This window comes from Canis aureus, chromosome 20 (genome assembly GCF_053574225.1).
Source record: "Canis aureus isolate CA01 chromosome 20, VMU_Caureus_v.1.0, whole genome shotgun sequence".
In the NCBI taxonomy this organism is placed as follows: domain Eukaryota; kingdom Metazoa; phylum Chordata; class Mammalia; order Carnivora; family Canidae; genus Canis; species Canis aureus.
The window spans coordinates 19146048-19171218 of NC_135630.1; the positions used below are offsets into that span (position 1 = coordinate 19146048).

At 38.9% G+C, this 25171-nt stretch overlaps 1 long non-coding RNA gene across 1 annotated transcript in view; it reads left to right on the forward strand.

Annotated features, from left to right (window-relative positions):
* The first annotated feature begins 1187 nt into the window (after window positions 1-1187).
* Window positions 1188-25171, forward strand: part of LOC144291526 (uncharacterized) — a 32002-nt gene continuing 8018 nt past the window's right edge. Inside the window, exons 1-2 of the long non-coding RNA XR_013358848.1 lie at window positions 1188-1591; window positions 14233-14342. This is a non-coding gene — a long non-coding RNA (uncharacterized LOC144291526). The remainder of the gene's footprint in view (window positions 1592-14232; window positions 14343-25171) is intronic.

The window sequence follows — 25171 nt, forward strand, 5'->3', positions numbered from 1 at the left end:
TCAACAGTGAGTGTGTGTTGTATGAGAGCACATGAAATTGGCAGTGAGGGACCCCTGGGTGGCTCAGCGGTTGAGCGCTTGCCATTGACCCAGGGCGTGATCCCGTGATCCCGGGGTCCTGGGATCGAGTCCCACATCAGAAGCTGCAGGGAGCCTGCTTCTCCCTCTGCCTATGTCTCTGCCTCTCTCTGTGTGCTTCTCATGCATAAATAAATAAAATCTTAAAAAAAAAAAAAAAGGAAATTGGCAGTGAAACTAATGGCCAGGTTAATGTTATATTGGTATGGGGCTCACTACTTCAAGGATCAGTTCTTTCCCTACTGTGGCATCTGATCAAATCTGTTTCTGCTTCCTTGCGCAGCGTGGTAATCACAGCTAGCATTGCTGAATACCAATGTATCTGGCAGGCTAAACCCTTCGTTTAGGTATTTAGGGCGCACCCTATAGGGCTCATCACGCTCTCTTGGCCTAGGCAGGATGGGCAACGTGTTCCTTTGGAATTCAGGATGGAGCCTACTTCCGGAAAGGTTATCTTGTTGGCGGTCACTGAGAATTACCGGGCTGCCTGGGACTTTCAGAACCACCCTAGGGCTCCCATAAAAACACTTTAAAAATAATATTTTTAGGAAAAGATGATGGAAGTAGAAACCACGTGATGAAGAATCTTAAATCTATTAAACTGTTGTTTTTTCAATCCCCCTCCCCTCCCCCCCTCCCCCAACTAACGTGTCCCTGCAGCCATTTCACCACTACGGTTGTTGAGCAGGGGGTAATTGCTGCCTTGGGAAGAGGAAGATGGATGGAAGGGAAGTCTAAGTCAGGCCAAGTAAACACAAAATCAGGCGGGGGCTGAGGAAGGGACGGTCAGACAGGCGTGTCGGAGTGTATCCCGCGGTGGGCGGGGATGGTTAGAAGCAAGGGAAGCCCGGCTCTCGCTCCCAGGAAGCCTGCGGGGGGCATGGGAACCGAGCAGCGCCTCGTCGGGCCTCAAAGGCAGTGATGGCGGCGCACGCAGGGCGTGCCAGGGCTCACGGACCAGGGCAGCACTGCGCAGGCCCGAGCCACGTGGCCGCCTCGAGAGAGAGCAGGGGACGCCGGGAGGGCTGCCGTCTGCGCATGCCTGCGGCGGAGGCGGGGCTGCGCGGCGGGGGTGCGCAGTGGGTCAGGAGAGCCCGGAAGCGGCGGCATGAGGTGCGGGGGAGCCGGCGGGATCACGCCCTGGCGCCGTCGCGTCGCTCCCTGGTCGCCCACGTGCCGCCGAGCCGGCTAGTCAGACAGGGAGGCCTGGAGGTAGCCCGCGGTGAGGCGCCGTTTGCTGAGCTTCTCAGCTCCCTTTTGGAGAGCGGGACGGAAGAGAAAGCTTCGTCGCTCTGCCGTTACCCCGGAGAGGCCTAGACGACCTGGAAGACCCCCGTCTTCCCTGGGACTGTGTTTTACAACCGGAAGTGAAGGAGCAGCCTCCGTCGCCAGGTTCGCTTCCCGACTCCGCTGACAGTGGGAACTTGAGCGCCGCGTTGTGTCCGTGAAATGGAAAAGGAGGCCACGTTTTCACGAGACGCGAGCGTAGCGTGTACTTTTTCAAGCCTACAAGGTACAGTTTGTGTGACAGTTAGAAAAGTGGGATGAAAACATTTAAAAAAAAAAAAAAAAAGAAAGCTTGATTCTCCAAGCTCAATATTTGGTTTTCTTCAAGAAAACACACAATTGTATCACAAGATGGGGGTCCTACTGCGTAATTCCCTGCCCCAATTTTTTATACGTCATGCTTTATTTTGAGTGTTTTCCCGGTTCTTCAAATATTTAATGGCTGTAACTTGATTGCACTCTTCTTCACCTTCCTCTTCCGTTTTCTTAAATGTTTGTCCTGGCCCCATTTACTGCCACAACTGTCTCCTTTATACCTCTCCTGGGTGCATCAGGCTTCCTCTTTTTCAGTCATGCCTGTATTTTGAGGAGCTTTTTTTTTTTCTTTTTTTAAAGATTATTTATTTATTCATGAGAAACAGAGGAAGACGGAGAAGCAGGCTCCATGCAGGGAGCCCGACGTGGGACTCTATCCCGGGTCCTCGGGATCACGCCCTGGGCCGAAGGCAGGCGCTAGACCGCTGAGCCACCCGGTCACGGGCTTGCTTGCTTGCTTATTTATTTATTTATTTATTTAATTATTTTAATTCATGAAAGACACACAGAGAGATAGAGGCAGAGACACAGGCCGAGGGAGAAGCAGGCTCCATGCAGGGAGCCTGATGTGGGATTCGATCCCGGGTCTCCAGGATCACGCTCTGAGCCGAAGGCAGGCGCTAAACTGCTGAGCCACCCGGGATCCTCGTGGAGTTTTTTAAATCATGCAGCCATCATTAAGTACTCCAAGACTTTGTTGTGTTGTACATGCTCTGCTCCATTTCTGAATTAGTGCCTTATTCCCTAGTTCCATATATTGGGAGCATATTTGAGAACTAATGTGAGGAGTCTTACCAGTCAAAATGCCCTTAACCACCACAAACTGTATTCTCTAATCTTCCAGCCAAGTCAGATACTTGATAGGGAGGATGGCTTAATTGGGATTAAAAAATCATGACTAAGGAAAATGTCCTCACAACTGTAGGAGCATGCTCCTGTGAGAATTGTTTTTTTTTTCCCCACATGTATGCAGAAGGCAGTTCCTTTTACATGTGGGAAGTTTATTATTGCCATCTTTTTGGAAAATGTGGGTCTATTCTTATTTTCTCTTCTTTGCTTAAGCCACCTGCAATTTCGTTCTCTTTAGCTATGACTGGCGTATATATCTGTAGTTGTTATTTTGTAATCTTGGAATTTATTTTATTTTTTTTTACCAAGGTAACTTTCTATCTTGACCTTAATCTATGTGAAGAAATGGGTTTAGAGTAAATGACTAGCCACTTTTAGGGGCAATTACTTAAGAAGAGCTCCAGTTATTTTTATATTTTAATGCATAAAGATACCTGTTTTTTTTTTTAAGATTTTTTAAATTTATTTATTCATGAGAGGCAGAGAGAGAGAGAGGCAGAGACACAGGCAGAGGGAGAAGCAGACACCATGCAGGGAGCCTGATGTGGGACTCGATCCTAGGACTCCAGGATCACACCCTGTGCTGAAGGCAGGCGCTAAATCGCTGAGCCACCCAGGGATCCCCCGAAATTACTTTTTGAAGAATGAAGCAGGCACTGAAAAGGGAAACATATTGTTCCCCTTCCACCAATGTCAAAGTATACCCTCCCTGTAACCCAGTAGAATCCAAATTTGTCAATTTCTCTAAAATTAAAGGGAAATAATTTTGGATCTGAAATCTTGAACAATGATTACTTGCTGGGCATATGAAAATAGAAGAATAACTTTAGAGTAACTAGAAGGGAAAGTTTATTTTAGAAACATTTTAAGCTTAGGCATACTAACATAATATACAATATACATAATGTATATTGTTATAATATTAGGCCGATTATTATACAATACTATTAAACAGTATTATTATTATTGCCTTTTTTACTTCTTTGGCAAGGGTGGAGATGCTATTGTGATATCTCTTAGGTTCAATTAAAATATGTAAAATTATTTTCAGACTTGGGGCTTTCGTATTACAAATTACATTGTAGAGGTCATCTGTTAGAGCCATATTATCAGGCTTAGCTCCAGGAAAGAAAATTATTTTTATAGCAATTAGGAGTTTAGAACCATGGTACCCAGGCCTCACATTGGATAAAAAGAACTGGAAGAGTATTAATTCAGTTTAGGGTGAGGCGACTCTTAGGATAAACAGCCTCTGGCTATGCCAGTTTAAGTTTTATATATTAGGGAAAAAGTACACGTGTTTTACCTGAATTCAGTACTAAACATGATTGCTTAAAGAGCAGATATAATGTCACATCCGTCAAACATAGATTAAGGGTGTGCTCCGTCCGGGGTTCTCCTGTACTAAGGTATAATTTTTACTTTATGATACTAGCTGGGTTATGAGAAGAAACTGGAAGAAAAAAGAGGCTGTTCTATAAATAATATTGATATAGTACTAAATAGAAAAAATTCTGCAATATATTGTAGATATAAAGAAACCATATGTAGAGAAAACTCCACAAAAAATTGTACCATAATAATGTGAGAAGGGAAGGTAAGATTAAAAGGGGAAGTTAAGGTTAATAGTAACTTTCACCCTGAGGCCAACACAGTCCCTTTTCTTGTATATTATTGGGTTTCTGTACATGTGTTTGAAGAGAGATGTTTGGATCTAGGTTACATAATCCATTGCTGTTTGCTCCAGAACATTGTATAGCATCTTTGGAGCTTTCCTGTCAACTTCTCTATAAAAAGAATTGTTCTTAAATCTCTGCTGCCTGGAGCTATGCTTCAGCTAGTGTAATTTTTCCATATTAACTTTGCTGATAAGCAGAGCCTACATTATAAATGTAAGTTTGACACAAATTGGGAAGAAAAGGAAATAATATGAGGTTTATTCAGTCTTGTAGAAGTTTTGCCTGAGGAAAAAATGATACAAATGTTTATTATTTAATTAATTTTTAGGCTTGCTCTCACTCTCTCTCTCTCTCCATTTGTGGAAAGTATTTACTCCATCAGTGTACTGAAAGTCTGTTCAACAGACCAAAGGCTAGCCAATATACAGCATTTCTCTTTATTATTTATATATTATTTATATTGTTAAGGTTGAAAAAAAATGAGGTGAAAGGAAACATTTGTGGAATATAGAATTTGAAGAGCATATGGCTATTAGGGATTAATAGATTAGCTGTGCAAATAGAAAATATTCTAAAGCCTTTGAACTTTCTATTTAGTAGTTGGCATTTGCATTCATCAATCTCTTCTAAACCTTTCTTTTACCTTACAACAATTTTGAGTAACAGCCATGTCTCCCATTTTCTGACATCAACTTTACTTACCGTTAACTGATTTCTTATAAAAGATATAATTCAGGAACAGCCAGATGGAGAGCTGCATAGGGCAAGATATAGGTGAGGGGCATGTGGAGCTTGCATGTCACCCTCCTAGTACCTCGATGTTTTCACTAAACCAGAAGCTTTCTGAACCTTATCATTAGGAGTTTTTATGGCGGTTTCATTGGTTGATTAAATAAATCATGGACTGTTGGTGATGAACTTAATCTCTGGCCCCTCTCGCCTCCCTAGATGTCAGTGGGTGGGGCTGAAAATTCCAGTACTCTAATCTTGCCTTGGTCTTTCTGGTGATGAGCACCCATCTTGAAGCTATCTAGGGACCTACCAAGAGTGGCCTCAATTAAAGAAAAGATGCTTTTATTACCCAGGAAATTCCAAGGGACAAAGGAACCAGGGATAAAGACCAAATATTCCAAGTTGCTTCTATCATCCCTTTCATTCAGGAAATTATAGAGGTTTTAGGAGCTCTGTTTAAGGAACTGTGGGAAAAGACCAAAATATATGTTGTTTTTAAATCACATTCTCCCTTTCTAATTTATGATCATAGGAGAAATACTGTCCTTCCTCTTTTTCCCATCACATGTATCAATTATATTTAAGTATCTGGCATATCCCATTAGAGCTTCTTCACTAAAAAAATATTTTCATGAAAATCCCAACAAAAGGAGTAGAAAGGAGAAACTTCCTCATATAGGTTATGTTCTTTTTTCCCCTTGTAATCTTGGCACGTACTGTTTCATGAAGGGTATGATAATGTCCACAAAAGTCTTGTGGTTAGATATAAATATCATAGGTTACAAATAAATTTCCTTTGTCAAACGGGAAGTATGGCAAATGGGAAATAATTATCTTAGAATGTTTTTTGTTTACTTTTCTGCCTGGTTTTAAAAATGTTGCTATTTCTTATTTTGCCTTTGCTCCTTTCCATCCTCCATAGTACATGTCTCTTGATTACAGTCAGTCATACATTTTTTTTCAGAGACTACCTATATACTAGTGACTTCCAGATCTGTATTTCCCAGATCCTAAGTTCCTGATACATAAGGGAGAAATCTTTCAGTTTTCCTACAGGCATTTTAAGCATTCGTTTATTCATTCAGTGCATTTAAAAAATGTTATTTCTTTCATTTCTTGAAATACCATTAACATACAGTGTTATATTAGTTTCAGCTGTATAATGTAATGATTTAACAGTTCTACACATTACTCAGTGCTCATTACAATAAATGTACTTTTTTTTTTTTTAAGAGTGCAATAAGTGTACTCTTAATCCCCTTTATCTGTTTCACCTATCCCCACACTTTCCTCCCCTCTGGCAACCACCAGGTTGTTCTCTGTATTTTTTTTTTTTTAAGATTTTATTTATTTATTGAGAGAGAGAGAGAGAGAGAGACAGGCAGAGGGAGAAGCAGGCTCCATGCCAAGATCCCGAAATGGGACTCGATCCCTGGTCTCCAGGATCACACCCCTGGTGCTAAACTGCTGTGCCACCAGGGCTGCCCAGTTCTCTGTATTCAAGAGTCTTTTTATTGGTTTCTTCTTTACTTTGTTCGTTTGTTGTTTATTAAGTGCGTTTTTTTCTTTTTTCCTCAGTGCATTTTTATTAAGGGCCTGTTATGTGCTAGCACTTAACCTGTCCAGAACTTTTCATTTCTATTTCTCTCCATAAGTAAATACTTGTCTCCAGATAACAAAGAAACCTGGGGACTGTTTTTCCCTTTTCCTTTGATGATAATGATAAAAAGAACTGGTCTAATACTGTGATAGGCATTTGGCATACTTCATTACCTTGTTGTATTCCCATAACAATTTTGTGAGTTAGGAACTAGTATTTTAAAGTCAAGGAGAAATTTGAATTGAGAATTCTGTAAATTATTTGAGATCAATATGGCTATTGGGTGGGAGAGGCAGGTCTAAACTAAGGTCCTATGCAGTAACAGATTGATTTTCCTTCGTTAATATTACGTATGTAAAGCTCCCTCTTCTCCATTCTCACTGTTCCAAGTGTAGTTCATTCCTTCATCAACTTGGCCTGGGTTTCTTTTCTTTCTTTCTTTCTTTCTTTTTTTTTTTTTTAAAGATTTATTTATTTATTCATTCAGAGAGAGCGAAGAGAGAGGCAGAGACACAGGCAGAGGGAGAAGCAGGCTCCATGCAGGAAGCCGATGTGGGACTCTAGGATCACACCCTGGGCTGCAGGCGGCGCTAAACCGCTGCACCACGGGGCTGCCCTTGGCCTGGGTTTCTTAAACTGGTTTCTGTTAGGTTGGTTCATATGTCTCCATTTCATCTTCAGTACTGCTACCAGATAAATCTAAGATCTGATCATGTTACTTGTCAATTAAAAACCCTTCTATGGCTTCTTCATTAACTACATGACACGGTACATACTTCTCTCTGACTGTTCCTCACACTCTCCTACTGTCTCCCTCCACTTAGATTCTTTGTTAACAGAACAAAGGTTCTTTGTTTGTAGTGGAGTAGCAATGTGCCCACTCTAGTGGCTGGTTAAAACTGGTCTAAGCCAGTGTTTCTTGATGGAGGTGTTTTGGTGTTTTGAACAGTACAAATCTCCATTGTAGGGGATTGTTTCCAGCATTTCAGTGTTTTTAGCATTTTTGGCCTCTAGGCATGAGATGCCAGTCATGCCACGTGCTTCTTTCCATCATTGTGATGATCAAAATTTCTTCACACTTACTAAAACATTCCGTTTGGGGCCTGGATGGCTCAATTGGTTAAGTGTCTGACTCTTGGTTTTGGCTCAGGTCATGATCTCACAGTTGGGGATCCAGCCCTGCATCAGGCTCTGGGCTCGGCGTGTAGTCTGCTTCATATTCTTTCCCACTTTCTGTCTCAAATAAATAAAATCTTAAAAAAACAAAACAAAACATTCCCTTGGGGTTGAGGTACAACCACAGATCTAAGTTAATCATGGTATACCTTCCCCCTGCTCGTAGATTCACTCCTAGCTAGTTGTAGTCGTGTGATCCTCTTAGGGACCCTGAGACCTAAGGGAAGTTAGCTGCCGGATCTTCAGGGAAAGCTTTTCATTTTCTTAATTGAAAGGACAGATATAGCTGTTGATGTTCCTCTTTCTTCTGCCTGTCCTGAATGAGGAGTAGAGCAGAGCTGTAGAATCCATTTTGCAACAAGCCAATGTTCCAAGGGTAGTGGAATAGAAAGAAGGGCCTGAATGTTAGCACCAGCACTGGCCTCTATCTCGTTGCAATTCATTTTTTTTTAAAAGATTTTATTTATTTATTCATTCATGAGAGAGAGAGAGAGAGCGCGCGAGCGAGAGGCAGACACAGGCAGAGGGAGAAGCAGGCTCCATGCAGGGAGCCAGACGTAGGACTTGATCTCCGGTCTCCAGAATTACACCCTGGGCTGAAGGTGGCGCTAAACCGCTGAGCCACCCAGGCTGCCCTGCAATTCATTTTTAAATCCTGTACATACTGAAATGCTCACTATGATGTTACCATTTATTGCCATACAAAGTTATTACAATATTATTGACTATATTCCCTATGCTGTACCTTTCTTCCCCATGACTCATTCATTCAGTGACTGGAAGTTTGCACTGCCAAATCCCTTCACCCATCTTGCCCATCTCTCCCCTACATCCCCTCTAACAACTACCAGTTTGCTTTAAGTAGATTTTGAGAGGAAGAATTATTTTACTTTGAATTATGAATTCTGTCATACTTGGTATCTAATACAGAATGTGTCAGTCCAGAACAAATTAAAACATTGGAATAATTCTTGCTTGAGGATAGCATTCCTGTAGACTCATATTTCTGGCTCATTGTATCTTTCAGTTGTAACTACAAGGGGACTACAAGGTTCATGTCTATAGCCAATTAAACATGTCACCTCCTCAGTTACTTGGCTATCAGCAACTTCATGTCCATTCTGTTTCTTCACCTTTTTCTATAGCTGTACCTGGACTTTGTCTTACCTAATATTTCTTCCTTAGACATAATAAGCCATCCTTCCTACTCTTGCATTAGTCCTTTTTTACTAGGTTTTCTTTCTTTTTGTCTTTTTCTTTTTTGTACATGGGAACTAGTCCTTGACTTATCAGCATTCTCTCTATTGGTTAATTCCTGTCTTTCTGTAATTCCCATGGTTCATCATTTCAACCATCTGTAAGCAGTTCCCTAAATTTCCTTACATTTTGCATATCTTTGCCATTTTGAAAATGTTATTTTTTCATTCTCCGTAGAAGTTCTTTCAAAACTTGTCCATTCTTGGGGTGTCTGAGTAGCTTAGTCAGTTAAGCATCTGCTTTCTTTTTTTTTTTAAGCATCTGCTTTCAACTCAGATCGTTATTTTGGGGTCCTGGAGTCTGGCTCCCTCCTCATCAGGGAGTCTGCTTCCCTTTCTCTCCCCCATTTTATATGTGCACTTGCTCTCTCTCTCTCAAATAAATAATTAAAATCCTAAAAGAACCAAACAACAACAAAAAACTTGTTCATTCTCCTTGAACTCCAGCTACTTATACCCTCCCCCCAACTGCTCCCTTCTTAAGAGATAAACATTTTGCCATAAAGAAAATCTGTACTATCCCCACCTTCTACTCAATCCCTCCTACTTATAATTCAGAGAGGACCCTTTCTTTTGTTTAGGTATAATCTATGTGAGTTCTAGATCTCATACCCTGCCATCATCTCACGGACCTTGCTCAGTGGATTTTTTTCCCTTCTCCTCTTGTTATGTTCCGTTAGAATTTATATACGGCATAAGTTGCTCCTGTTTTGTAAATATACTTAGATCTCGCATCCATTTGTGGATCCTTGCTCTTTTTCCAATCCCTTTTAGTCACATATTTTGAGAGTTGTATTTTGTGCTTCCACTCCTACTTCCTGTTACTTTCTCAACTAGTTCTATTCCTTCAGTCCACAGGTTCCTTGGCTTGAATGAAACTCCTCTCTCCAGAGTCACTAGTAATCTTGCTAAAGCCAAGAGGCATGGCTCAATCCTTACATTATTTGACACTTTTGATCCTGACACACTTTCTTCCTTTGACCTCCATGATATTCTAGGTAAAATTTTCCTTTTACTTTTCTGGTTCTTTCTTACACATCTTTGCAAAATTCTTTGCCTGAGGAGTCTTTCCTGCAGTCTTCTCTTTTCATTCTATAGTTCTTTTCTTAGATCATCTGTTTCTAGGACTTAAAATACCAACCATATACTGATGATTCCCAAGTTATTGATTCCCTCTCAACAGTTCTTAACTTCAAACCAGTATATACAGTTGCCTATTAGATGTTTTCACTTGGCTATCATATAGGTATTTCAAAACAACACATCTTATCTCTTCGCACATGCTTGCTTATCCTTTGTTGTTTCTAATCTCATTAAATGGCATCATCAAAGGAGAAACTTGAAAATGATCTTTAACTTGTCTTTCTCCGTTATGTTCCATATCTAAAGATAATTGGATCCTATTTCTTCCACCTTGTAAATATTTCTCTGATCTGCCAACTTTTCTCTATTTCTGTTGCTATTTTCCTAGTTCAAATTGACAGTTAGCTGTCATCTGGGTAAATGCAAGAGCCTTCTATTTCATCTCCATCCTTTAATCTTTCCTTTTTAAAATCTATTCAAATGCACGTATTGTTCACCTGGCTAAAATCCCTCAGGAACTTCTGTTTGCTCTTCTGGCCTAAACTTTTAAGCATAGCTTATCAGGTTCTACTTCTTTACACTCGCCAATAACCACTTAACCCTTTTTATTCTAAGCACTACACATATTAAAGTTCTTCCTATTCATTTTTCACTGTTATATGCTCTTGATTTCATGATTTGGCATATGCTTTCTTCTTCCTACTTCAATTTGTTTAACTCTTACTCATTTTCTTTTTAAAAGATTTTATTTATTTATTCATGAGAGACACAGAGAGATAATGACATAGGCAGAGAGGGAGAAGCAGGCTTCGTGTGATGAGCCCAATGTGGTACTCGATTCCAGGACCCTGGGATCATGCCCTGAGCCCAAGGTAGATGCTCAACCACTGAGCCACCCAGGCATCCCAACTCTTATCATTTTCTAGATTTCATCTTAGATATCCCTTCCATTAGAAAGCATTTTTTCTTTTTTAAGAGTTTATGTATTTGAAAGAGACAGTAAGAGCACAAGGGTGGAGTGGGGAGGGGGAGAGAGGGAGAGGGAGAAGCCAACTCCTTGTTGAGCAGGGAGCCCCATGGGGCTCAATCCCAGAACCCTAGGATCATGACCTGAGCTGAAGGCAGATGCTCAACTGACTGAGCCACCCAGGTACCCCTAGAAAGCCTTCCTATTTCCACATCTCCACCTCAAGTCTGGGTAGGTCCTAGGGCACTTTGTATCTATATTATCATGACATTTATAACAGTGTATTGTATTTACTTGTTTATTTGTCTATGTCATGGATTAGACTCCGTTTTCTGGAACTGAGTCTGATTAGGTCAGCATGGCATGCTAGGGTCTGGCACATTACATGGTAATAAATGGAGACTTAACACATGATTGAATAAATAAGTAAACGAGTGGGTTACTTGTAACTGATTAAATGTATAGAATGAGTGAAAGTTTAGGACAAAAAACCCTAAAATATGGGTTTGAAGTCTAGGTTGGCTGATGTTGCCAGTCATTGGGAAAAGGAATCCAGAAAGCAGAGTCATTTTGGAAGTGAGATCCTGAAACATTTATGTGGAGCTATCTGATGAGCAACAGAATTTTATAGGAATGGTTTCAGGAGAGGGAAATAAACTAGAAACATTGATTGGAGGTCATCAGCCTATTGAGTATGAGAGAGCCTGGGAGAGGCTGTATAGTGGGAAGAGAAGAGAGCAAATTGTCAGAGTACTTAGGAACACTGGCATTTATGAGGTGAGCAGAACAGCAAGGAACCCACAAAGGCATCTGAGAGAAAGCAACCCACTTGGTGTCATGTAAGCAAAGGGAAGGGGGAGTTTCAAGGAGAGATAATTGACAGCGTCCGATTAATTAGGTGTTTTGTTTTGTGTGTTTTGTGTTTTTTTTGGTCATTCAACAAATTGAGTTTCACAAAGGATATTGTGTCAGGTGTTATTCGTCCACCTTGCTTCACTACAAGTTTCTTGAGTGCAGAGATATTTGTACTTTTAATCCCAGGATTTATCCCAGTATCTGACACCCAGTAGAATTTGATAAACAGGTGTTACACATTTGCTCTGGTTAGGTGATGGACTCAAAATGTATGGCAACATAGGCATAAATGATTTCTCTTTATTCTATAAAAATTTTCTTCTAGATCACATTTGGATTTCAGAGACGTCTGGAAAGTAGAATATAGTTGGGTACTTCCATTGTATAATTTAAAAATGAGTCTGCCTTAGTGAATCTTTTCAATTTTAACATCCTTGACTTTTCTGTTTATTTTTTTACTACCTAGTTTCTTTATCTTACAGACATCTCTAGTTCTGTGTCTTGTTCTGGGGAATACAAAAAGAGATGTGATAAAAATAGGTAATATTAAATAGTATTGATTTAAAATGTTAAAAAGTCCCATCATCAAAAAATAAGACAAAGTATAGAGCTTACCATCAGTAGGGTAGAAGTAGTGGTAGTGGAGATGATAGAACAGGGTCTCTATGTTCTCAAATACAGAGCTTGCCTAACAGTCCTGTGGAGAGAGCACTGGTCCTCAAATAACATCTGTTTTGAATCCTTACTCTTCACTTACTAGGTGGGTGCCTTTGAATTTATCCCAGACTTTCTGAGTTTTACATTCTTCATCTGTAAAAGGATCATAAGAACTTCCCTGTGAACCTCCTGGGTTAGCCAGAGGATCAAATGAGATTGAATATATGCAGCTAGTTTGCACAGGAAAGACTATTATTCTTTGCAAGCACTCATGAAAGTGTCTGATACTTGCATTGTGTTTCTAGTCTTAGATTTCAACCATTTGGTTTGCTATTTGAATACACCAGAGCTGCAGAAAAGTTTGTTATAGTCTAATTGTAACATTATATAATACAATGTAGTTATTTAGAGGTAGAAATGCTACAGTGTAACATAGGTATTTGGAGGTAGAAATACTATAGGAATGCATATACTTTAAGCCTCCTCTAAGCTTCTTAAAAAAATATAAACCAATAGCCTAGGACACAAAAACAGTCTTCCCAGTTTATTCTTCCTGGAGACACCCAAACTCTTTAGAGAGCTGATTGGTGTTCTTACTTCCCACACAGCTGTAGTTGAACCTGTGCAGTTACCTCCAGGGAATTATTTTGGCTTTAGTGTGTTGGATAATTGCCTATTTGGACAACTTTGCCTTGGATAATTTCCCTTTGACCAATCATGGGAGTCATAAATCCATGCACAGGGGGACATATTTCAGAAGATAATATTTGGCCATAGATAGTTGCAATTTCAAGACCCTTTCAAAGGGTGATAATGACATATTTTTACTGGACAATGTAAGTTTTCAAACTTTGAAGATATATTCTGGGATCCAGATCATTTATGCACCAGTATAGAAAATGCATTGCTTATCCATCAACCTGTTTTAAAATGTTAAGGTCATGAATAAGAATGTTCCACAGCCCATAAAATACTTTTCTTGGAGTAATACCTAACCAGGGGGAATATTTTTAAGTATGTAGGAGTTCTACTTTGGTATTCAACTGAGATATAAAATGAGAGAGAAAAGACCCATTTCTTTCAAAGTATGTTTTCCTTATAATATTAAATGTTTAGAAAAGAAAATGCACAGAAAGATTTGTTTTTTTTATAATCCTTTTTTCATCTCTGAATTTATTTAGTTTTGATTTCATCATGGAAATTTTAATGAATGGCTCGAGTGGTTATCTCATCTGTAAAATCTGTTGGGTATAGTTATAGTTATGTTTTCCAGAAAATACTATGCTAAATGTGGGTCAGGAGTATTTAGAAAAAGGATACAGCTGTATACTATTCCTATGAAAAAAGAAACAATGTCAGGAGTCATCAGAGATACTTAGAGATGCTTTCTGCAGGATTTCCAGATTTCAACAAAATTGTTTTGCCCTGAATAATGGTAGGTTTAATCCTAGCCAAAATGCAACTGGGCAATCTGTTACTTCCCATATGGAAAGCAACTGTTCAAGTAAATTATATAATTGTACATTACAACTTTGCTTCTGTCATACATTATAAATTCAATTCTATCCCAAACTGAGACCATTGCATGATTGAGCCAAGTTTAGTGTTGCTTTAACCAGCCTTTCTTGTCGTAGTTGCATCCAGCAAAAAAACAGTGAATTCTCTTTATATTTCTCTTACTTGGCTTCTTGGAAATAGAGATTTGCTTGGACCTGTCACTGGATGTCACTTTTATCCTGATTGGGAGAATCGATCAAGATGATTTTCTAGAGTAGCCTGTTGTGAAGTGAAGAGCCTAATAGGAAAAGGTAATTGTTCATTTGGATTTTTATTTTCTTCTGAATGAGATGGTTAGTACTAAAATTTATAGAGCATCTGTAAAACCTAAAAATTATTATTACATGGACCTTTTTATTTGCTCATGATGGTGTTCTGCCACGGGAGAGCTGAGCTCATGGTCTCACTGGGCTGGTGCTCGTGAGGCATTGTAGAGCGTTCTCTGTTTTGTCATGTTGGCAAAGGAAATTACACCAGTACCATGATTGTCAGAATGATGCAGCACCTCTGAGGAAAGGGATTACTGCCTTATTAAAGATAGGTTGGGGTGAGCTATGCCAAATGTTGAGTGGGATTTATTGAGTACCCTACAAACACAGTGTGAAATTTCTGTACATTTTAGTTGTGAGAAAACAAGTGTTGGTAAGAAAATAACAAAATTGCAAGTGAGAAAATAATCATTTTCTGGGTCCTTTCATGAGGCAAAGGGATGAAATCTAAAAGGAACTGTCAGGAAAACATTAAGTGAGGCAAGTAAGTAATATTAGTCATGCTTTATAGTAAATTGAAGAGCTGAGATGTGATACTTCTTACAATGTGTGTCTGACTCTTTACCAGTGGTTTTGTTTCCTTTTACTCAGTTTGTGAGGATGTGTTATGAGTGCACAATTATATTCACTTTCTCTAAAATTCCAATGTTTAAAACATTCCAGGACTTCTCAGATTAAAATGATACCTTTCAAGTTATAGGCCATTGTATTAAAATATAAACTTTAAAATTTTATTATTCATTGCATGAGTGATTTGTTGTTTAGGTCTTTTTAATGTAACTTCCTTTTTTTTAGAGTATAAAATGACCCATGTTTGGAATTGTCAGGTTGTTCACCTTGCAGCAGACTTACAAAGTAAAGTAAGCTCATTAATGCACTCTGCCTACCTTTAAAAGTGGCTCATGTAGAAGAAGAAAAAGCTTACTTTATTTTTTTAATGGAACAGTGTGTTATCTTTCTACAAATATTAGCATTGGGCTATGCAAACAGCTTAATGAATACTTGAGAAACCCTGAAAACTATTACTTTTTGTTATTATTAATCAATAATTGTCTTCATATATCTTGTGTTATTTATCTCTATTTTTATAGAGCCTTAGAGAATTAAAAGGAAGCAACAAAAGATAATTTAAATTATAGCAATAAATAAGGGTAACTTTGCACTGCCTAAAAACTTAAGAATAATGAATTATGAAAATTTCAAAATAAAGCTACTATGCAATTTTTAATTAGGCAAGTTTACTCATCTTTCATATTTGTTGCCACCACTGACCATAATTTATGAGGATGTCATTATCAATTAACTTCTAGTGAATAAATGATACATAAATTATCATTTGATAAATAATGGTTTATAGGTTGGCAGTTTGATACATTTATTTAAAGGACTGATAAAGTTACTATAAAATGATACAAGATTGATGACTTTTGGAATATTAGTACTTCAGGAAGTAGATAGATGGGTGTGCATAAGTCATTTAAGCATACTCAAAGACATTATGACATCATATTTTTTTTTTTAAGATTTTATTTATTCATGAGAGACAGAGAGAAGAGAGGCAGAGACACAGGCAGAGGGAGAAGCAGGCCCCATGCAGAGAGCCCGATGCGGGACTCTATCCAGGGTCTCCAGGATCACGCCCCGGGCTGCAGGCGGTGCTAAACCGTTGTGCCACCGGGCTGCCCTATGACATCATATTTTAAATTGTGAAGCCAGAACTACATCTGTTAAATGCTAAGCACACTGGAAAATTGGATTTATTCTTGAATGCCTTTTACTTATTTCACCAAAAACCAGCATTCTGAAAATTGGCAAGATGTCCCTTAGATTAACCGTATCTTTAGCCTCAACTTGTGTAGTTCCTTCTCCATCTATTATTTCTTTGAGCCATCTCTTCTAATTGCCTGTTTGTTGAGACATGAACAAGAAGATACCCTTAATAACTTTGAAGATTGTTGCTTTTGTTTTGTTAATATATATAGTTCATAGAAATATATTTTCAGATTGCTTGTTTTGAAGGAGAAATAGGCAAGTGCAAGTGATACATCTTTTTAGTGGACAAAGGCAGATATAAATAAATAAAGAAGTTAGTAAAGCTTAAGTCCATTTTTCTTATTGGGAGGACTGAGAAACTTGTGCAAAAAGGAAGTTACACTTCAATTTTTCTTCTAACCAATAAGCAAAGCAGACAACTGTTTCCAGTTTCTTTTACCTCCCTCACTGTTAACATGGCAGTTTGGTACCTCGTTTTATATTTGGAAGTATTTGCTTTCCCTGTGTTTATGACACAGCAGCAGAAGTGTACAAAGATCTACCACCAGTGGTAATGGTACTTTTGGGGAATATAAAGAGTTTTCTAGTGGATAGCAAGATGTAAAATGAGCTCCAATAATGATGTTACTTTCTCCTCTAATTGAAGGGATTTCCTTAATTTTGAGGGAAGATGAAAAGAGTTAAACATAAAAAAAAAAGAATGCATTTCATTATTTTTGAATTAAATGTTAGTTGAAAGCATTTCCCTCTTGAATAATGTAAAGGAGAAGTCACATGAGATTAGCACAAATGTGAGACAATTATGGCCATAAATTAGAATTTTCAGAAGCTCTGACTGATTACTGATTGTAGGATTTATTTTGAAGACCTTTTGGTAACCTCAGCTGTAATGTTTGCTTGCACGGAAGTCTCCGTGAGTTGGGGAAGGAGTCCACATGGTCCCTTTATGTCATAGCCTGCATTTAAAACTGATTTCCAACTTGGGGCTCACACTTTTGTTCCAAACTTGATCTTTTTGGCATCAGAGCTCATGGTCTTATGGCCAATTTGGATTTTTAAGCAAAGAAACTAATTTAAAACGTCTTTTGGATAACAAGTGACTTTTAAAAAATAACATTTTAATGATTTAAATGGAAACAACCAGAAGAAGCTGGATTAAATTTCTCTTAAAGTATACATGTTTAGCGATTAAGAGAAGAAAGTGGCTGAAAAAATGCTGTCTGTTATTTTTCTTCAAAACCCCAAATAGTTGAACAATTGAGTAGCTGAAAAGACTTGAATTGGGATATCTTTGTGGAAAATATTTTTGGTAATTAAAGTACTGCTAGTAAAAGAATGAGAGATAATAAACTTTAACTGAGTTTTTAATCTGTATGGTTTTTACAGATCAATCTTAGTGATAAAAACTATTTGATTGAAGATTGTTTAGAAGAAGGTCAGCCTCATTCAGGAATTTCAGGGACAGAAAAAAAAAAGTAGATATTTAGGGAAAAATGGTTTTGAATAAAAGGTTTTTCCTAGATGAGACTTGCTGTTATTGTGCTTTCTTAAGCTTTTATTTTTTTTTATTTTATTATTATTATTATTATTTTTTTTTTAAATTTTTTTATTTATTTATGATAGTCACAGAGAGAGAGAGAGAGAGAGGGGCAGAGACATAGGCAGAGGGAGAAGCAGGCTCCATGCACCGGGAGCCCGACGTGGGATTCGATCCCGGGTCTCCAGGATCGTGCCCTGGGCCAAAGGCAGGCGCCAAACCGCTGCGCCACCCAGGGATCCCTTTATTTTTATTATTATTTTTAAAATTTATTTATGATAGTCACAGAGAGAGAGAGAGAGAGAGAGAGAGGCAGAGACACAGGCAGAGGGAGAAGCAGGCTCCATGCACCGGGAGCCTGACGTGGGATTCAATCCGGGGTCTCCAGGATCGCGCTGTGGGCCAAAGGCAGGCACCAAACCGCTGCGCCATCCCCTTTCTTAAGCTTTTAATACCTGTTTCTAAATTCTACATTTTTCTTAGCTACCATAGATTTTGCATATGATTGTGAGAGGGTAGGAAGACTAGATTTTTAAAAAAATGTGGGCTTGATTTAGATGGTCAAAAGTTTTCTTGAAGGATGTGTGTGATGGGGAAAGAAATCTAGATTAGTGGAAAATATAAGTTAGTAGACAGGCAGAATTATGGTAGATATTTGGGTTTGCAATGATTAGGTCAATGATGTCCCTCATTTTTAATGTTTTGAGTGAACTGAGAAATGATACAGGAAGGATGGGAGATCAAAGCACCACCTTTATTTTTCATAAAGTGATGTTAGTAGTTGTGGTTTAGCTGTAGGGACAGTGATCTTCCTTGAAACAGATTCCAGACCTAGGCAGTCTTCCCTACCCAGTCCCAGAGAGCGTAGAATAGACAGGTACTGCCCCACAGTGTCAGAGCTGCCCTAGATAACCATCAGCCTGGGGAGGTAGCACTGAATGTTAGCTTGCCGCAGTCAGATGGTTTCAAAGAGAAGAGGAAGGGGAAAGAGTTGAATATGCCATTACATTTTTCTTAAATTTGCAATCAGTAAGTCTGTGTGCCTCTTTTGGGGAGGAGAGAGTAAAGTTTTGGCAAGAGCCCAAGAATGTTACTTTAATGGGGCTCCCTTCACATTGGAAGGAAACCTCAAGAACAGGAAAGGAGTTAACTTTTTGAAATTCTTATTCTTTTAACCTAGTGGTTCTAAACCAGGATTATCTTCCCCTAGGGGAAGTTTTGTTTTAACAGTGATTATGGAATACTGATGGTGTTGTAATGGAGTATAGTGGGGAGGGGGCGTGTAGGGATGCTAAATATCCTGCATTGCACTGAACAGTCCCTTCTAATGAAGAATGCCCCCCCCGCCCAAATCCCCTAGAGACACCCTGAACTGAACTTACTGCGTTATGTCTGCTCCTTGGGAACAGTGATCAGCACTGTGTCAAGAGCATTCCTGCTACACTTTCCTGAGATGGGTCTCTCAAGGCAATTCATTGCTTCTTTTGGGTCCTCTTTGAGCTATTGGTGGCAACGTAGATTTTATCACAGGTTCTGAAATGGGTCAAAACTGCACATTATTTAAGTGGACTCCAAAACTCCTTTGTACACAAGACAGAAACTTGACATCCTAATCTAGTTCCAGTAAAAACTATGATGCCCATATTGTCCAATGTAGCTTAGAAATTATAAAATGAAATCAAATTATGAAATAAAATGAAACTACATTAGATTGTACCTGAAACAAAATATAAAAGGAATGCCCTAAATTTGAAGATAAACATTTTCCCATTATAAATTTCTTGGGGAAAAAAACCAGATATTCAAAGATTCAGCTTTTTTTAAGTTAAGAGTCCAGGGGAATTGAGGTTAAATATCAAGTTCTTTTGGAGCTTTGAATTAAAATTCAAAGAAATTGAAGTTTTGTATTGACCTCAAATTCTTATGCTCAGTCTCAGCTAGAAGGTTCTTGATGTCTTGAGTAGAGTTGTTTTTCTTTCCATAGTCAGCCTATACTATTTTTCAATGAAATTTCTTCAAGGTCTCAAAGGTTTTATTGATTCTGAATCAAATCTCTGAGAGACCTGATTTTTAAAAAAGATTCTAAAGGGCCAACAGAACATCTAACATTATCACACCACTGATTCCTCTCTCAAGTGGATCTTAAGTCCTGAAAACTATCACCTAGGCCAAGTTATTTTCCCTAAAACTTTGTACTTAGTGTTTCCTGAAGGTCTATGCCAGAAACTCAGTGGTATGTTTATTAGCCAGAGGCCCTGTAGGAAATAGGTGGCACACTTCTACTTCGGATGATTTGAGGGGAATTTAATAAGATTGTGGGCAGTGAGAAGACACAGGAAATAGTATATGCCCCTGAGGCTGGTAATCAGGAAGCTGTTACCACCCCTAGAGCTGAAGGGGGAAATGAGAGATTATTGGAATCCTGAAGAGAAGAGAGCTGTGGGAGAGGGAGAGAAACTGGGGAGTATATAGTCCAGTGTCACCCTCGTTCCTTCCTCCAGTCTCATGCTGTTACTTCTAAATGACTGAAGTAGCCAGAATCCAGAGGCCACAGGAGCCCATTAATGGGGGTGCAAAGTGAAGATAGCAGGCATAGTAACTGAAAAATGAAAGTGAAAAGAAGAAAGTCTTGTTTCACTTTGATCTGGGTGCCAGTGGAGCCAGACTTCCATTGTCTATGACCAATGAGTTAAACTTGATTGAAAGAAACCCCTTACCAAGAGCTTAATTTTGGCAATGTGGATTAACTATGTCTGGAGGAAGGAAATATCTATGCATAATTTCTCCCTCTCAGAATGCGGCTGTAGAGACTTCTTTTGTTTTTTTGCTAAGTTTAAAAATTGCAGTGTTGGCAGACCTAATTATAATAACCAAGTCTCACCTGAGGTATTTTTTTTTCCCCCACCTCAGTGAAAACCTGTTAATGTACTATCAAACCCTTTTTATTTCCATATCCCCCTTTAAACCCATGTTCCTGGTATCCTGTGGTGAATCTTGTGTAGTCTCTGTCTAGTGACAGAGCTTCTAAGATACCTGAAAGAGGGTATTTTCAGTCTTTTTTTTTTTTTTTAAGACTTTATTTATTTATTCATGGGAGACACAAAGAGAGGCAGAGAAATAGGCAGCAGGGAGCCAGACACGAGACTTGATTCCAGGACTCTGGGATCACAGCCTGAGCCAAGAGCAGATACTCAATCACTGAGCCACCCAGGTGCTCCAGTATTTTCATTCAGTCTTAAGCCACAGTTGTGTTCTGTGGAATTGTTTAAGGCTGTGAGCTGTGTCTTTAAGGGAGGGTCTACTAGTCAGGCCCATGTTGGTGTTGGTTGGATATCTGGTCCAGATACTTGCTTTTATTTTTATTTTTTAAAAAGATTTATGTATGTATGTATGTATTTATTTATTTATTTATTTGAGAGTGAGCCTGTGAGCACATGCGGGGGGGAGGGGCAGAGGGAGAAGGGAGAGGGAAAACAGACTAGTTGCTGTGCCGGGAGCCAGACTGATCCTAGGACTCCAAGATCATGACCTGTGTTGAAGGTAGATGCTTAACTAACTATAAAAGCCACTTGCTTTTATAACAGTTTTCTTACAGTATAAGGCTAGAAGTCAGTAGTGTTTTGAATTGGAACTCTTCAGGTAAAAGCAGTAAATACTCACCCAAAGGGGATATGGAAATTTCTAAGAAGTTTTTTTTGTCTAATTTTAACATAATCTATACCTGTGTAGTTCAAGATCATGCTGCAAGACCCAGTTCTCTGAGTCTCCACCATTGGTCTGTGGCCTCTTTGACTGAAGTATATAATCCATATAGTACTGGCATGATGAATACACTATGGACAAGGTACCATGGGCTCCTGTGAGAATCCATGTGGCAAAGCTTATCCAACTGTTACTTATTTTTATTTTTTTTAATTCTACACTTTATTTATTTAGAACAGTATTAGGTGAGCAAGAAAGTATAGAGAGTTCCTGTGTACAACCTCACCATCCCCATCCCAGACCAATTTCCTGTATTATTAGCAGCTTGCATTAGTGTGGTATATTTGTAACAATTGATGTACCAATATTGATACATTATTTTTAGCTTAAGTTTATATTAGGGTTCATTCTTTGTGTAGTAAGTTGTATAGGTTTTAACAAATGTTAATGACGTGGATCCACTATCATGATACAGAACAGAGTAGTTTCACTGCCCTAAAAATTCCCTGCTCTGTTTATCCTTTTCTCTCTTCTCCAGAACCCTTGGCTCCCACTGATCTTTTTAGTTTCCATAGTTTTGCCTTTTTCAGAGTATCCCATAGTTGTAATCATATAATATGTAGCCTTTTCAGATTAGATTCTCAGAGCTGTTACTTTATTTATTTATTTATTTGTATTTTTTTATTGGAGTTCGATTTGCCAACATATAGCATAACACCCAGTGCTCATCCCGTCAAGTGCCACCCTCAGTGCCCGTCACCCAGGCACCCCATCCCCCCACCCACCTCCCCTTCCACTTCTTGTTTGTTTCCCAAAGTTAGGAGTCTTTCATGTTCTGTCACCCTCTCTGATACTTCCCACTCACTTTCTCTCCTTCCAAATGAATGAAACCATGTAATGTTTGTCCTTCTCTGATTGACTTACCTCACTCAGCATAATACCCTCCAGTTCTACCCACGTGGAAGCAAATGGTGGGTATTTGTCGTTACCGATGGCTGGAGTAATATTCCATTGTATACATAGACCACATCTTCTTTATCCATTCATCTTTCGATGGACACGAAGGCTCCTTCCACAGTTTGGCTATTGTGGACATTGCTGCTATAAACATTGGGGTGCAGGTGTCTCGGTTTTTCACTGCATCTGTATCTTTGGGGTAAATCTCTAGTAATCCAATTGTTGGGTGGTAGGGTTCAGAGCTGTTACTTTAGTCTGTAAATTTCACCTGCTAGTTGTTTCTCAAGGGTATTCCACTTCTACTAAGAAAGTAGATATCCTAGTTTGCTGGTATAACATTAATTTTAAAGATTTTAAGCATAATCCACAATTAATCTGCTTCTTTATTAGATAAAAACTAAATACTTAATCTACCCACCTACTGCTACAGGATATGGCCTTCAGATTAATGGTAGTATGGGGTGATCATTGTGTAGAAATCTAGTGTTGTTGTAGCACTGAAAGTCTTCACTAACTTTCTACAAAGGTAATGTGGTTATGTGAGGACTCTGAAAGTTTGAACAGTAATAAGGGTATTTACTCTTCTTCAAGAACCAGAACACTATTAAAAGAGCTAAATATCAAATCTTTCACAGATTAGTTGTCTTGTTGGATGAGATGTTGAGATTTTCCAGGGAAACAACATACAAAGGAAATAAGGTCCTTTTTGAAAGGGTTTACTTGATGGTTCAGAATTTGACTTTCTGAATTTGTGTTGGTGGTTTCGATACAGGAGAGCTTGGTTCTTGTCTCCCGGAGTCGAAGAATGAATCTCGCGGACAACAGAGAGTGAGCAAAGCAATAGAAGTTTATTAAGCAGAGATACAGAGAAAGCTCTCAAAACTGAGAGGGGTCCCCACAGGTTAGCCACTGAGGTCTTTTATGGTCTGTCCTTTATAGGAAACTGACCAGGGAACTTGGTAAATTTCTTATGAATAAGAAATTGAGTATCAATTTCAATGATACTGAAATATCAGTTTCAACACCAATGAAATTTCTTATCAATCAGGGTGGATATTTAGAACAAACATGCTGGACTTAAAATAACAAGCTAGATGTTTTTTGCAAATACCATGTGCCCAAACAAGGTGTTCCCTTCTTTCAGGTTAATATCTCCTCCATAACATTTCTCTATATCTGGGATTTCTGTGATTACTTAGTAGCCATTAAAATGGAATACTCCCTAACATTTTGGAGCTAGGGAGCCAGGTTTATTTTTTTCTATTATTATGGTCTTATCTCTGCTTTCTTGGGTTGGGTAGGAGTCTGACTCTGGGCCTCTCTCTTCTCTTTTCCTGCCTACGCCTAACTCATTCCTACATCAGTTTGGTTTGGAAATATTTATTTATTCATTCATTCATTCATTCATTCATTCATTCATGATTTTATTTATTCATGAGAGAGACACAGAGAGAGAGGGGCAGAAACAAGAAACATAGGCAGAGGTGGAAGCAGGCTCTCTCCAGGGAGCCTGATGTGTGAGACTCAATCCCTGGATCCCAGGATCATGCCCTGAGCTGAAGGCAGACTGTCAATCGCTGAGCCACCCAGGCATCCCTGGTGTTGGGAATTTATAGTCTTAGTATAATGGAACCATAAATTCTATATTTTTAGTATACTGAAAAGTCTTAGAAATGATTCAAAGTGACAGTCCTTGTTGGTGCGTAAATTTTGGAATTGTGTGCTGGACATGCTAGAGTGGCAGTGGGGTTAAAGTCATGACCAAAAAACTTCAGAGCATCTCAAATACAAAGAGTATGTGATTTAAAGCCAGACAGAACATGCCCATTGAATATTTTCAAATTTAGATGTCTGATAAGATTTTGCTTCTTCTCTGAAATAGCTTCCTCATCTGTGAAATAGGATAATGCCTTCTGAATAGGGGGTTGTTGTAAGGAGTAAATGGGACTCTTATCTATCTACCTATCATCTATCATGCCTGAGTATGTAACATATGGAAGCTAGGGTAGCATGGGTACCAACCCAAGTCTAACTGGGCTTTAGCCATGTCTTTTGAGCTGATTCAAAAGGATTGACAGAACTTTATTCACGAAGACACCAAGAAGCCTCTTGGTAAACATTTCTTTGATTATTTAAGTAAAATGGAAATCCTGATTTTTGAGTAGTATCTTGCAGTTTGATTTTTTTCTGGACCAGTATTTCATATCATTTCTGGACCAGTATTTCATATCATGAGCCACCTGGGCTGCCCCAGGTTTGCTTTCCTTATTTTTTATTTTAAATACCTTTCTTTTTCAAGGTTGCTTTGGCTATTCTGAGTCTTTTGTGGTTCCATATAAATTTTAAGATTGTGGGATCCCTGGGTGGCGCAGCGGTTTAGTGCCTGCCTTTGGCCCAGGGCGTGATCCTGGAGACCCGGGATCAAATACCACGTCGGGCTCCCGGTGCATGGAGCCTGCTTCTCCCTCTGCCTGTGTTTCTGCCTCTCTCTCTCTCTGTGTGTGACTATCATAAATAAATAAAAATTAAAAAAAAAATTAGGATTGTTTGTTCTTGCTCTGTGAAAAATGCTGTTGGTATTTTGATAGGGATTGTATTAAGTGTTTAGATTGCATGGGGTAGTATAGACATTTTAACAATATTTGTTCTTCCTGTCTATGAGCATGGAATGTATTTGTGTTCTCTTCTATTTCTTTAATCAGTGTTTTGTAGTTTGCAGAGTACAGATCTTTCATGTCTTTGGTTAGATTTTTTCCTAGGTATCTTATTGTTTTTGTGTAATTGTAAATGGATTAATTCCTTGATTTCTCTTTTCTCTGCTTCATTATTTTTTTAAGATTGT